The 12,292-nt window shown below is 43.5% G+C and overlaps 1 long non-coding RNA gene across 1 annotated transcript in view; it reads left to right on the top strand.

Annotated features, from left to right (window-relative positions):
* LOC115947687 overlaps window positions 1-12,292 on the top strand; it is a 23,517-nt gene continuing 11,225 nt past the window's right edge. Inside the window, exons 1-2 of the long non-coding RNA XR_004081543.1 lie at window positions 1-54; window positions 2,346-2,465. This is a non-coding gene — a long non-coding RNA (uncharacterized LOC115947687). The remainder of the gene's footprint in view (window positions 55-2,345; window positions 2,466-12,292) is intronic.

The raw sequence follows: 12,292 nt of genomic DNA, 5'->3' as shown, positions 1-12,292 counted from the left end.
GTCCAGGTCGCGCTCCCGGGATCTTCCGTCCTGGTCCCATTCCTATGAGAAAAGGTGCATTTGTAGGAGATTTTAGAAACTCTTTGGTGTTACAGCAGGAAGCTGGAAGGGCTTGGATCCCACGGGTTGGGATTTTATGGCACCCATTGTTCTGAACCTTAAGAGATGTGAAACTGTTTTCACTTTGTCAAAATAAAACCCCAAACCCATCACCATGACCAGGAATACCCACACCTCCTTCTCCCCAGGAGAACAGAGCAGGGAATGTGCAGATCCAAAGGGAAATTCTGCTTTAACCCAGGGAAACCCCAGGAGGTAAAATAACTCTTCCTTTCTTCTCCCAGCAGGGACACCTCCCTCTGCCCCAGGGTGTTCCAAGCTCATCCTTGGGCACTGCCAGGGATCCAGGGGCAGCCCCAGCTGCTCTGGGAATCCCATCCCAGCCAGGAATTCCCAATTCCCAATCTCCCATCCATCCCTGCCCTCTGGCACTGGGAGCCATTCCCTGGCTCCTGTCCCTCCATGCCTTGTCCCCAGGCCCTCTGCAGCTCTCCTGGAGCCCTTCAGGCCCTGCAAGGGTCTGAGCTCTCCCTGAAGCCCTCCCCCCTCCAGGTGAGCACCCCCAGCTCTGCCAGCCTGGCTCCAGAGGGGCTCCAGCCCTGCAGCAGCTCCGTGCTCCATCCTCCCTGTCTCAGTCTGGCTTGTGCTGGTGAATTCACTGGAAGGAGGAGCTGGAGAACTCTCCTGGTGTCCAGGAGGAAATGCTCCTGCCAGACCTTTCTGGAGTGGCTGCAGGCTGGCAATGAACCTCAGGGATCCCAGAGGGGCTGGGGCTGCAGGGACCCCAGGGCATCCAGGAATGATCCAGGGCTCTGCTTTTGGGCTCCTGCCTTTGCCCCTGGGGCAGGGCAAATGCTCCTGGCAGGTCAGGCCCTGCTCCATGCTGGGTTTGTCCCTGACCCCCAAGAATCAAAGGCAGCAGTTCCTGGAATTCCTGTCCCTCATCCAGCAGGAACATCACCTTCCCTTTCCAGGAGCAGCCCTGTTCTTCAGCATTAACCTCTGTATCCTGCCCAGCATTCCAGCTCCTGCTGCCCCTCTCCCTCATGCTGGACCAGCACTGAGCACATCCTGAATTATATTCTTATTTATATTTTATATATGCAGATAGTATAATATAATATAATATAATATAATATATACATTTTGTATTTTAATATTGATTACACGTAAAGGCCAAAAACAGGGAGGATTGTAATTATTAATCAGTTAACTACTGGGGAGATGGGGAGGAAGTGTTAAGATTTGGGTTTTGGGGTTAATATCTTTTCTTTCACCTTTCTCCTTGGTGTAGAAGAATTTATTCTTTGAATAGACAAAACTGGGAGGGAGGGGAAAAGGAAATGACCCTTTTGATTCCTGATTGGACTCAGGAGGGAACTGCCCTTAAATGAACTCAATGAAATAATTAACACTGACTAACTGATTACTACTAATAGTAGTTAAGGACCCCACCCAAGCTTCATTTTTTTGCCTGGGGTGTGGATTTTGGGGGATGAGCTCTTTAGGGCAGCAGTGTCCCTGTGTATGTGAATTATTTGCTATGGGGGAAGAGTGGGATTTGAGGCTTCTGGAGCACCCTGTGAACCCCCTGAGTCTGTACATGTTTCCTCAGGAATCCTTGGGGGTTTGTCCCTGTATTTTGGGGTTTTTGGGCAGCGCCAGCATCACCCCTGGCTGTGTTTTCTCAGGAATTGTTTGGGGAATAGTGCCATGCTCCCCCTGTCTCTGTGTTCTCAGGAATGGTTGGGGGTTTGTCCCTGGTTTTGGGCAGTGCCAGCCTCACCCCTGGCTCTGTTTCTCAGTGATTGCTGGGGGTTTGTCTCTGTTCTTTGGGATTTTGGGGCAGTGCCATACTCAGCCCTGGTTCTGCTTTTTCATTGATTGGTGGGGGTTTGTCCCTGTATTTTGGGGTTTTTGGGCAGCACCAGCTTCACCCCTGGCTCTGTTTTCTCAGGAATCCTTGGGGGTTTGTCCCTGCTTTTTGGGTTTTTTTGGGGCAGTGCTATACTTAGCCCTGGCTGTGTTTTTGAGGAATCTTTGGGGTTTTTTTGTTGGTTTTGGGATGTTCGGCAGGGTCAGCCTCACCTCTGGCTCTGTTTTTCAGGAATTGCTTGGGAAGCAGTGTTGTGTTTTCTGAGGAATCCTTGGGGAGTTTTTTTGCTGTTTTGGGGTGTTTGGCAGGGCCAGGCTCACCCCTGCTGTGTTTTCTCAGGACTCCTTGGGGTTTTTTTGCTGTTTTAGGGTATTTTGGCAGGGCCCGGCTCCCCCCTGCCCTGTTGCAGGCGCAGACACAGATCCAGCAGCAGCTCTTCCTACGGCTCCAGGAGGAAGCGCAGCCGCTCCCGGGGCAGAGGCAAATCCTACAGATCCCAAAGGTCCAGGTCAAAGAGCAGGACCAGGAGGTAAGAATCTCCCTAGGAAAAAAAAAATCAGTGGTATTTTACTGGAAAAACATTCCTGGAAAATCCTGCCAGAATTCCTGGGCTTGGGATCAATGGGAATAATGGCTGCAGGTGATGGTTCACACCACACATCCCTGGAAATTCCTCATTTGGGGTCTCTGGAGTGCTTCCCACACAGTAAATCTTTCAGTTACCCTGGTGGAACACTTTTGAACATAAGATATTTATCTTGCATTTGATTCAAGCAAAAACCCCATAAATAGGGTTTTTTGGTGTCATACAATTATTTCTAAGTGTCTCATAGTTTTTTTTCCTTTGGTTCCTGCTTTGCATAATTCCCACACATAACACTGGCTCCCTGAAGTTCAGAATAAACTGATTTTCTCTCCTGTGTACCTCTCAGAAAAGGATGAGTCTTTAGTTATGCAATCTTTTATTAATATTTAAGGATGTCTGCAGTGAAAGTTTGCATGCATTGGTTTGTGACAAACAAATATTTCACAATTTAAATATTTAAATCTTAACCAGAAGGTTTAAAAGACATTAAAAAAAATCTGCTTTTCTTCTTTAATTAAAAGATGCTTGGTTGTGTTTGTGTGTATTTTCCAATTAAGAGGTTTAGCTGAAGTTTATCCTGACTACCAGGTTTCCCATTAGCATTTTCTATTGATTTTAAATCAATTATTGAGTAGATCAGGCAGATCAAAGCTGTTTGGGTCCATATTTAAAATCTTCAGCCAGGTGATTTTGTGTGCTTGCGCTAAGAATTTGTTAAACCTTTGGTTTCCATGTCCAAACCAGGAGAGCTGTTGCCTCTAAATGTTGAAAAATTGCTGTTGAAAGATGTGAATATTCCCCTTTCTCTTCGTTGTGCTGTGCCATGACTTATTCCCAGCTGTTCACTGGAAGAGTTGCTTGGACCCTTTATTGCTGCAGTGCCTTTGTAGTAGAAATTTAATTATTTAGAGTTAGAAATAAATTTAGAAATTAAACTGCCTGACCTCTCTTGGAGTATCCTCCCCATCAGAGCTGTGCAGCTATTCCTGTGAATATCCACTTTTTTTTTGCTAAGAAAATCAGTTTGAACCCACAGAAATGTCAGAAGAAGGAGATGAAAGGGAAGAGTTTTCACATACTCAGTGTTAGGAAGTGTGATAAACTGATTTAATTTTTTTTTATTATAATAAAACAATATATAATAAATTACAGACCTCATGAGCTATGGTTTAATGGTCATATGGTTATAATACAATAATATATAATAAATATGAATTGCAGCTCTCAGTAGCTGTGGTTTAGTGGTCATCTTTTCCAAGGGATTTGATTTTAATAATGGTTACAATATATGGAAATTAGGCACCTAAAAACATGAAAAACCTGGCTACTGCTAGGAAATACTGTGTATCAAATATTTGATGTATCAGGTATTTTATGTATCGAATATTTGATGTATCAGGTATTTTATGTATTAAATATTTGATGTATGAGGTATTTTATGTATCAAATATTTGGTTTATTGAACATTTCACATATAGAGTGTGCAGCACTAGGGAGGTAGGGCTGCACATTCCTTTAAATGCTGGTCCTATTCACACCCACAGAGGGAAAATATTGCTAAATAACATCCCAAATGATCCCCCAGGAGCCCAAAAGCTTAAAGTTAAACCCAACAGGACCCATTCCACCCTTTATTGTAATTTTTTCTGAGTCTGCTGTAGTGTGGCACTGAGCAGCTCTGCATTAATCTGATTTTGGGGAGTTAAGTCTTGGTTTAGCACAAAGCTGCTACTCCAGGCTTGTGCTTGCCCTGCTTGTCAGTGCTGAGCTCTTTCAGTGATGCCAAATAATCCCTTTTCTGCCTGAAAATCACTCAACCCAGGGGCTCACCTGCTTTCCAAGGAGTTTAGGATTCCTCAGGCTGGGAAAGAGATTGTGGGGGAGAGAGGGAATGTGATGGAAGAGTAGAAAAAAGAAACCTGAAAATACAAATGGTGGGGAAAGGTGGTTCAGGATTGAGGGTTCCCCATCTCTGCCTTACCTGGGCCAGGTGTGACAATGTTTGTCCTGGAAAATGTGTGTGTTTATAGTGCTGGCATGGAATTCTCATGAGTTCCAGCTGTACTCCCTAATTTTTATTTGTTCAGAGTGGCACAACTTATTTTCCTACGGCTTTTCAAGGGAAACCCTGAAGAAACCACTTGTAAATAATAAAAAATAATTAATAAAAGGCTCCAGAGGAGCTCAGGCAGCCCCTTGTGTTCCTGTGGTGAGGAATGGGTTATCCAGGGGAATATTCCTGAGGATCTCCAGCTTCTGCATTGCCAGGGAGGGAGGAAAAGCTGCTCCCACCTGGAAAGGGGAGATCAGCCTGGGTTTGTAGCCTCTGCTGCACCCTCAGGGGATTATCCTCTTTTGGAGCCCAGAAAATGTAAATTTTGTTTTATTTATTAGGAGTCTGCCTCTAGAAAATTACCTTCCTGTTGGAAGTTAAGGTCTGGTACGTGGTCTCTTTGAATGCCTGGAATTGTTTTTGGCATAAATCATGCAGGTGACACGGATTCTGTATCCTGTGACCTCTTTTCTCCCCACAATCTTTTAATTTGTTTTTCAAGGTAGTGAAGGTGGTGTTAAAAGTAATGCATTGTTTAATAACTTCTCCAACACAGGTGTTTTATTTGAGCAGGTGATTTACAGATCTCCAGCAGTGCAAAACACTGAGATAGATCAAGTTTTACTGTGGAAAGTTGAATTTTTATAATGATATGTGTAAGATATTTTAAATAGGTGTTGTTTGCAACCTAAACTGATTTCTTGTACTTTCTTGGAGAAGAAAACTTGTGCATATTGTGGTTATTTTATTTTAGATGCATTTTTATGGTGAAAAAAGTGGGACTTCCCAGTATTGCTTGTTCTTTTTTTGAGAAGATAAGAAAACTTGTGCATATTATAATTATCCTGTTTTAGATACAATTTTGGAGTTAAAAAAGTGGAGCTTCCTAATGATAGTTGTGTTTTATTTGAGAAGATAAGAAATTTTGTGTGTGTTGGCTGTTTTATTTTGGATGCAGTTTTTAGGGTGAAAAAACTGGAGCTTCCCAGTAGTGGTTGTGTTTTATTTGAGAAGATAAGAAAACTTGTGCATATTATAATTATCCTGTTTTAGATGCATTTTTAAAGTCAAAAAAGTGGAGCTTCCCAGTAATGCTATAAATTCCAAGCTGTCCTACAGTGAGAGAGTACAATGCAAATACGACTTAATAAGATCACAAACTGAATTTCAGCAGAAACAACCAAGATTTACATTAAATTAGGAATTTTAAAACCGATTTAGTTTGTTTTACTGAGCATTTGCTTAATAACATTTCGCCTCCTCACAATCTTTTTAAAGCCAATAATTCGTCTGCGAGGCGCAGGCACATCCTTCTGTGGAAAAATTGGAAGCAACAGCTCCCTCTCTGCAGCCAGGCATCCAGAGCTGGGAAGGAATATTTCAGCTCCACAGAATTTAATAAATCATCCCATTTCCTAATTTGATCATATTAGATGCTGATGTGGAAGGAGCATTTCAAATAGCAGCTCCTCATTAATATACATCAGGCTGGGGAATAGCAGGGAATACTTATGGAGGGATGTCACAGTTCCTGTTCCTTAGTTTACTAAGTGGAACAGGTTGATGTGATCCTGGGTGTTATTTGTCACTGTCTTGCTAAAATGGTTTGGGTCGAGTTATGGAGTCCAGGAAGACGGGGCTGATAAATCAAAAGTGGATTGAGTGGACAGCAGGCAGTGATTGATACCGTGACAGGATATGAGGAAAGGAATCTTGATAGGAGCATGCCCCATATTGAATATGAGAAGGAAAATGGCCCTGGAGTATGGATATTATTCAAGGAAATGAGAATAATAATATCATCTTGAAATTATTGCTGGGTGAAGATTAGGGGAGTTCTTATTAGAATATTCTGCTGCTGTGGCTCCTGCAGGATTCTGGGCTGGATGGAGCCCTGGGAATACTGGGAGAGTTTCCACTGTGATTGTTCTGCCAGTTAATCACATAGAAAATACTCTGCAGCAGAACTTGCTGCACAAATCTTCTAATTCATGGAGCTTTAAATAGAATTAACCAAAAAATGTTGACCTTTATTCCCTGATTTCAGCCAATCCTGGAACTGCCTGTGAATATGCAAGTTTGCTTTATTGTCTGCCAAATGGCTTTGGCTTCTCCCATTATGTTAAAATGCAAACTGCTGCCTTAAAATATCTTTAATGCACTTCCACTTCGAAATCGACACAAAACCAGCAAGTGCATCTGTACATCTTGAAGAAGAAAAAAAGATTATATGGGAAGTAATCCTGCCTGGAGAGCTGATCCTTGGCAGTGTGGCTGAAGGAGGTGGTGGATCTGGTTTTACATCTTGTTTCTTTACCATTCCTCCAGTCTAATGATTTCATGTGCAGGTTATTGCATCCAGGGCAGGGGAGCTGCTGCTTGGGGCTGGCTTTGGCACAGCTTTGGGTTTGGGGATGCAGAAGCAGCTGCCATCATCCCAGCAGTGTGAACTGGAATTAACCTGGGCTCAGCCTGGCACAGTTTTGTGGTTAGCAGTTCATTTGTGCTGTTTAAAACCAGAGTCCTCAAGTGCAGTGTGAGAAGAGTCATTAAATAACTGATAATAAAACCCCACTGATTGTGGTTTTTTTGGGGTCTTTGAGAGTTTCCCTTTTTAATCCCTTCTTTAAAAAATTGCTGTTAGATATTTTATTGAAGGGTTGGTACTGCACAGTTTGTAAGACTTTTTAAAGATGGCATCACTGAATGCTTTTGTATTTGTGTTACTGGTACCTGTCTCAGTTAATCTCCTTTTTTCCATGCAATTATCTTAGTGTGGGATTGAAGCACTGGAGTCTTTCTACATTAAAACCTGGCCTATCAGACCTCAGAGCTGATAAGAACTAGTGGATCAAGACACAATTTGTAGTAATTTTGTGTCTGTCTGTCTGTCCTGCTCAGCACATGCTGGTGAACAGCTTTTCATGGATTACAGAGCAGGGGCTTCATTATGAAAACTTCGGGAGGGATTTCCTCAAACAGCATTGGCCTAAGAGGAAAATAAAGCTTTTCAGGAGAGAGGAAATTAAAAGGGATGGATGTTTTGAGTGGACAGCAGATAACTAAAGAGTAAAATTGTGATGGAAAGTTTATGGAGGAACAGAAGGATGTAGAGGAGAGATTGGTTAAAAAAAAAGAACAGAATGTGTCCAGTGGTGGGCAAAGATCCACTGTAGTGGTGTGGAGTTAGAAGACTGATTGTTAGGGGCGTTGAGGTGTGAATTTCAGGGCGGTGCAGCTGTGGGATTAAAGCTGGTGATGTTCCAGGTGAGAGCAGAGGTCTGGCCGTGGCACTGAGCGCTGGCACAGCTGATGGTGGCTGTTCAGGAAAAGGACAAGCTGGGGACACAGGGGAGGTTTTGGGCTGGCTGTGGAGCAGCTGGGTGTGCTGGGAGGGTGGCACTGGGACTGGGAGCAGCAGGACTGGCTCAGAGGGATGGGGCTGGGATGGGACAGGGACATCCAGGGCCTTTCTCCTGCTGCAGGACACCAGGAGTGAGCAGGGCTGGGCACACAGGGACACAGCTGGGCCCTCTGCAGCTGGGAAATCCCTTTGGAAATGCCAAAGGAGGAGTTTCCCAAAGAGAAGCAGACAGGAGCCCTGGCAGAAGTCAAGCAGTGCTGTTTAATTAGAACATTGCTTTTGAAATTCCAAGCCATTCCATGCTTCTGTAATTTTATTCTTGTGATTAATTCTTAGGATTGCTGCATTTTTTGCCTGGTTGTGGCCACTGGAGTTACTAGTCCTTTCAAGTACTGATCTGCAGCTTAGGATATTTTTTCCCCTGTCCTTGCTCCTCACATTAACCCACTCAGGTGCAATTATGTGAGGAATCAGTGTAAATATTACATGTTCCTGTCTCGTTTTACTGCTGTGAAAGTTTTAAGCCTTTGGTCCATTAGCAAATAGATTTAATTAAGATATTGCAGCATTTCTTTCATGAAACTTCAAATAAAAGCTTGGGGCAGGAGGGTGGGATTGACATTACTGAGTGTGATCCTGCTGATTGTAATGTCAGCTCCCGGTTTTTTTTCCCCCAATAAATCCAACCCTGCAGTTTTTATTTAGGATCGTGTTGCATTCCAGGTTGTATCAGCACCAGCCTCTAAAAATATCCTTTTTTTTTGTTGCAATAAGTGACTTTTTCAAGAGGATTGATCAGTTTGTGTCCGTGGCTGTCCAGGAAAGGCCCAGAGGTGGAGCAGCAGCAGTGAGGATATCCTGGAGCAGCAGGCACTGCTGAGCTCATTGCCCACCCTTAATTGACCACTTTGGGAAATTAAACTTCACAGGGCAACGCCAAGGGCCCTCCAGTTATCAATAAAGGCACAGAGCTGCGAGTGACAGCTGCTTTGATGCTTTTCATTGGTATAAAACCAAAAAAAGGAACCTTAAAAAAGCTCTGAATGCACAAGTGCTGTTCATTTGGAGCTCAGGCTCGAGTCTGATTGCAGGGAAAGTTGGTTTTTGTGCAGCCCAGGTACACAAAATGTGTTTAAAGCAGAGCTGCTTACTACTCCAGAATCTCTCATTCCTCCCTTTGGACAAAGGTGTCTTTGCAGGTTGTTGGGGTTTTTAGTGCTTCAGTTTTCTGTTTGGAAAAGGAACTCCCCTTAGTGAGGAACTGCCTTTTTGATTTCAGTGTGTCTACATTCTAAACCACTATGTATTTTAACTTACTCTTTTCATTCTCTTTTTTCTCTGCTACCAAAGCTCTGGCCATGAAATAGAATCTGTTTTTTCTTTGCTGCAGAGCTCGTGTTTCTCGAGGCAGCCCTGCAAAAACAGATGTCTTGAGGATGCCCTGGTAATCCAAGACCCTCTTGGCTCTGTACGTTGTTGCTCCTTCCAGGGTTCATTTCTAGGAGTGATTTCCCCCACTGTGAAACACAAAATAGTAGAATTTAGTAGTAAAAATTTACTCTTTATTCCCCATCTTTCACTCTTTCTATTTCTCATAATATATTGCAGGGACAGAATCTGGTTAAAATGGTGAAGGCAAAAAATGTGGATTTCTGCCAGAAAAGTGCTATGGAGAGGTTATGTTGTATGTGGAGTGATAGAGCAGGGGGAAATGAATTCCCACTGCCAGAGGGCAGGGCTGGGTGGGATTTTGGGAAGGAATTGTTCCCTGGCAGGGTGGGGAGGGCTGGGATGGGATTCCCAGAGCAGCTGGGGCTGCCCTGGATCCCTGGCAGTGCCCAAGGCCAGGCTGGACACTGGGGCTGGAGCACCTGGGACAGTGGGAGGTGTCCCTGCCATGAGTGTGGATGAGCTTTAGGGTCCCTCCCAACCCAAACCATCCCATAAGCCAGCATCCATGCCCTGGAATCCTTTGCTGTCAGTTTTTTCTGGGATTCCAGGCCTTGCTCCTTAGCAGGACATGGCTGTGGGCAGGGCAGTCGCTGCTGCAGGCAGGGTTTGGGGCCCTTTGTGACAAACCTTATCCCATAAAATCCATTTTCCTGTGGGATCCAGGTTGTGCCATTCCCAAAGTGTGCTCTGGCAGTGAGTCCATGATTAACCTGATTGAAACTCTGCTATCCTGCCACTCCCTGGCTGTCCTTTGATCCTTTGTGCTGCCTCTCCTCCCACATCTGAACTCCTGAGCTTTTACATTTTCCCAGTTTCCAACACTGAGGCTCCCAAAAATTCCAGAGCAAGCTGTAGAGCTGATAATTCATCTTCTCTTGGTGCAGCTTTATTGGCATCAAACCCCAGCCCTGGCAGAGCCATGGCAAGGCTGCCATGTATCTAATACACCTGACTTCAGTGATTCCAGATTTTCCTGAGCTGGGGTGTTCTAGGAAGAAAAGGTTCCCAAAAGAAATGGGATCATTGCAGGCATGTGCAGAGTTTTTGTCCTTTTGCTGTTAAACTAGAGTATGAACAATTCTCTGAACAAAATATTTAATGTTAAATATGTGGTGAGGGTAATGAAAAGATGGGAGAACTTGGATTTGTTTTTGCATAGTGTAACTGAAGACAGGTGTATTAGATATATAATGTATATTTAAAAAACTGACATCTAGAAAGATATGGGAATTTAGTATCTATACCATAATTGTAACTGTAACTAAAATATTTTGATTGTACTCTTGTAGAATTTTATTTTGAGCCAAAGTTTTCTGCAAAATTCTTACATGCAAAGCCCCAAAATCCTGGGAAATGTTTCAATGGGGAATTTCCTTATCCATAGGTATTATTGTAAGAGATTCTCCAGTTGTGTTTTTTATTGGATCATATCCCTATCTCTTAGGAAGGCAGCCTCTCAATGAATTTAAAGGGTCAGGTCATGCTCAGCTCAAATAACTGATGTAAATTCTGGTTGTAATTCTGTGCTATGGGTTTGTGTCCTAGAAATGAAGGCAAGGCCAGCAGTATGGGTTTATTATTTGTAATTCTGTATGAACTCTTAGGCATCTATTTTTCTTCCATGGTTTTTGGTTCTCCTCTATGGAAACATGCAGGGATAAACTGAATTGTGATAGAATTTAAATTAATCTGTGGCACAGCACTGAAAATCTGTTCCCAGTCTATATCAAAAAGAGATGCTGAAAGTTTTCCTGTTAAAGCTCTGAGCTTCTTGATTGGAGAATGGGTGAAAAAAAAAGCAAAGCCTTTTCCTATTTTTCTCCTATATAGTCTTCTTGAAGTTCTTCCAAATTAGATTTTAAATGCCAATTAGGAGGTTGAATATACTAAAATAAAAGCAAATACAACCAAAATGGCCTCACCTTATGGCTAGTTAGGCTTTTTCTCTCAAAAGCAGAACCTTTGCTCTGAGCATGGCTTTGAGAAAGATATTCAGCTTAATGAACACATTAATTAGAACCATAACTATTTATAAGATAATTAGAAACGAAGCACGGTAAACTGGGCTTTTCCTGCAATTAATGGAGGATTAATTACTGGAGGTAATGAAGTGGATTTTTAAATGCATTAAGGTGAAGTACAGAGATGTGCAAGGCTTTGTGATAGTTGCATAATTATTCCAGGCTGTTTGAGCAGAGCTCCTATGAGCTCGCTAATAAGCATCATTGCATCATTATGTATGCACTTAAAAAGACTTACCACCAAAATGACTGCCTAATTATTTCTAATTGGCAGGACTCTGTGTAGTCATTGAGCTGTTTGTAGCCATTTTAAGGTTCATTTAACTATCCTTGGGGCCATGTGATAGATGGAAAAAAGCTCCTGCTCCGCGCTGGCCTTGGCTGGCGCCGTTAATCAGTTTTGGTGGGCTCCAGTTTGAAATGCATTTGCTCCTGCAGAGGTCAAAACCTGAAGTAGTCCAAGCAAAGTTTGGCTTTTTGAAGCCACTTGACTGTATTCATTAGCAATTAGTAAAATAATTGTGTCTGTGGCTGTGTTTGGATTTCTGTGGGGCCGGGTGTGCTTTCATCGCCGGCCCTTCTCACGGCACATCAGCTTCCCAGGAATCCAAACCTTCTTCCCAGAGCCCCTTCAGCAGCCTCAGTGCTGTGCCCTATGGTCAGTGCAGCACCTTTCTTCAGTCGTTTGGTCCCTGATCCAGCTCCCAGCGTTTCAGCAGCAGCAGCTCCTGATTTAGTGGAAGTTTGTACCCTGGGACAACGCAGGGAATCTCCGAGGAACCGGGACTGAGTGTTGGGAGAGGGAGCCAGGAGCAGGCTGCTCCACAGGCTTTGGCAGTTTGGGCATCCATTCCCCAGCTGCTGACAGCTCTGATACCCC

Source organism: Geospiza fortis, unplaced genomic scaffold (genome assembly GCF_000277835.1).
Source record: "Geospiza fortis unplaced genomic scaffold, GeoFor_1.0 scaffold172, whole genome shotgun sequence".
Taxonomy (NCBI): Eukaryota; Metazoa; Chordata; class Aves; order Passeriformes; family Thraupidae; genus Geospiza; species Geospiza fortis.
Note: the sequence above shows the minus strand (reverse complement) of the source record. Positions and strands in the feature narration are given on the sequence as shown.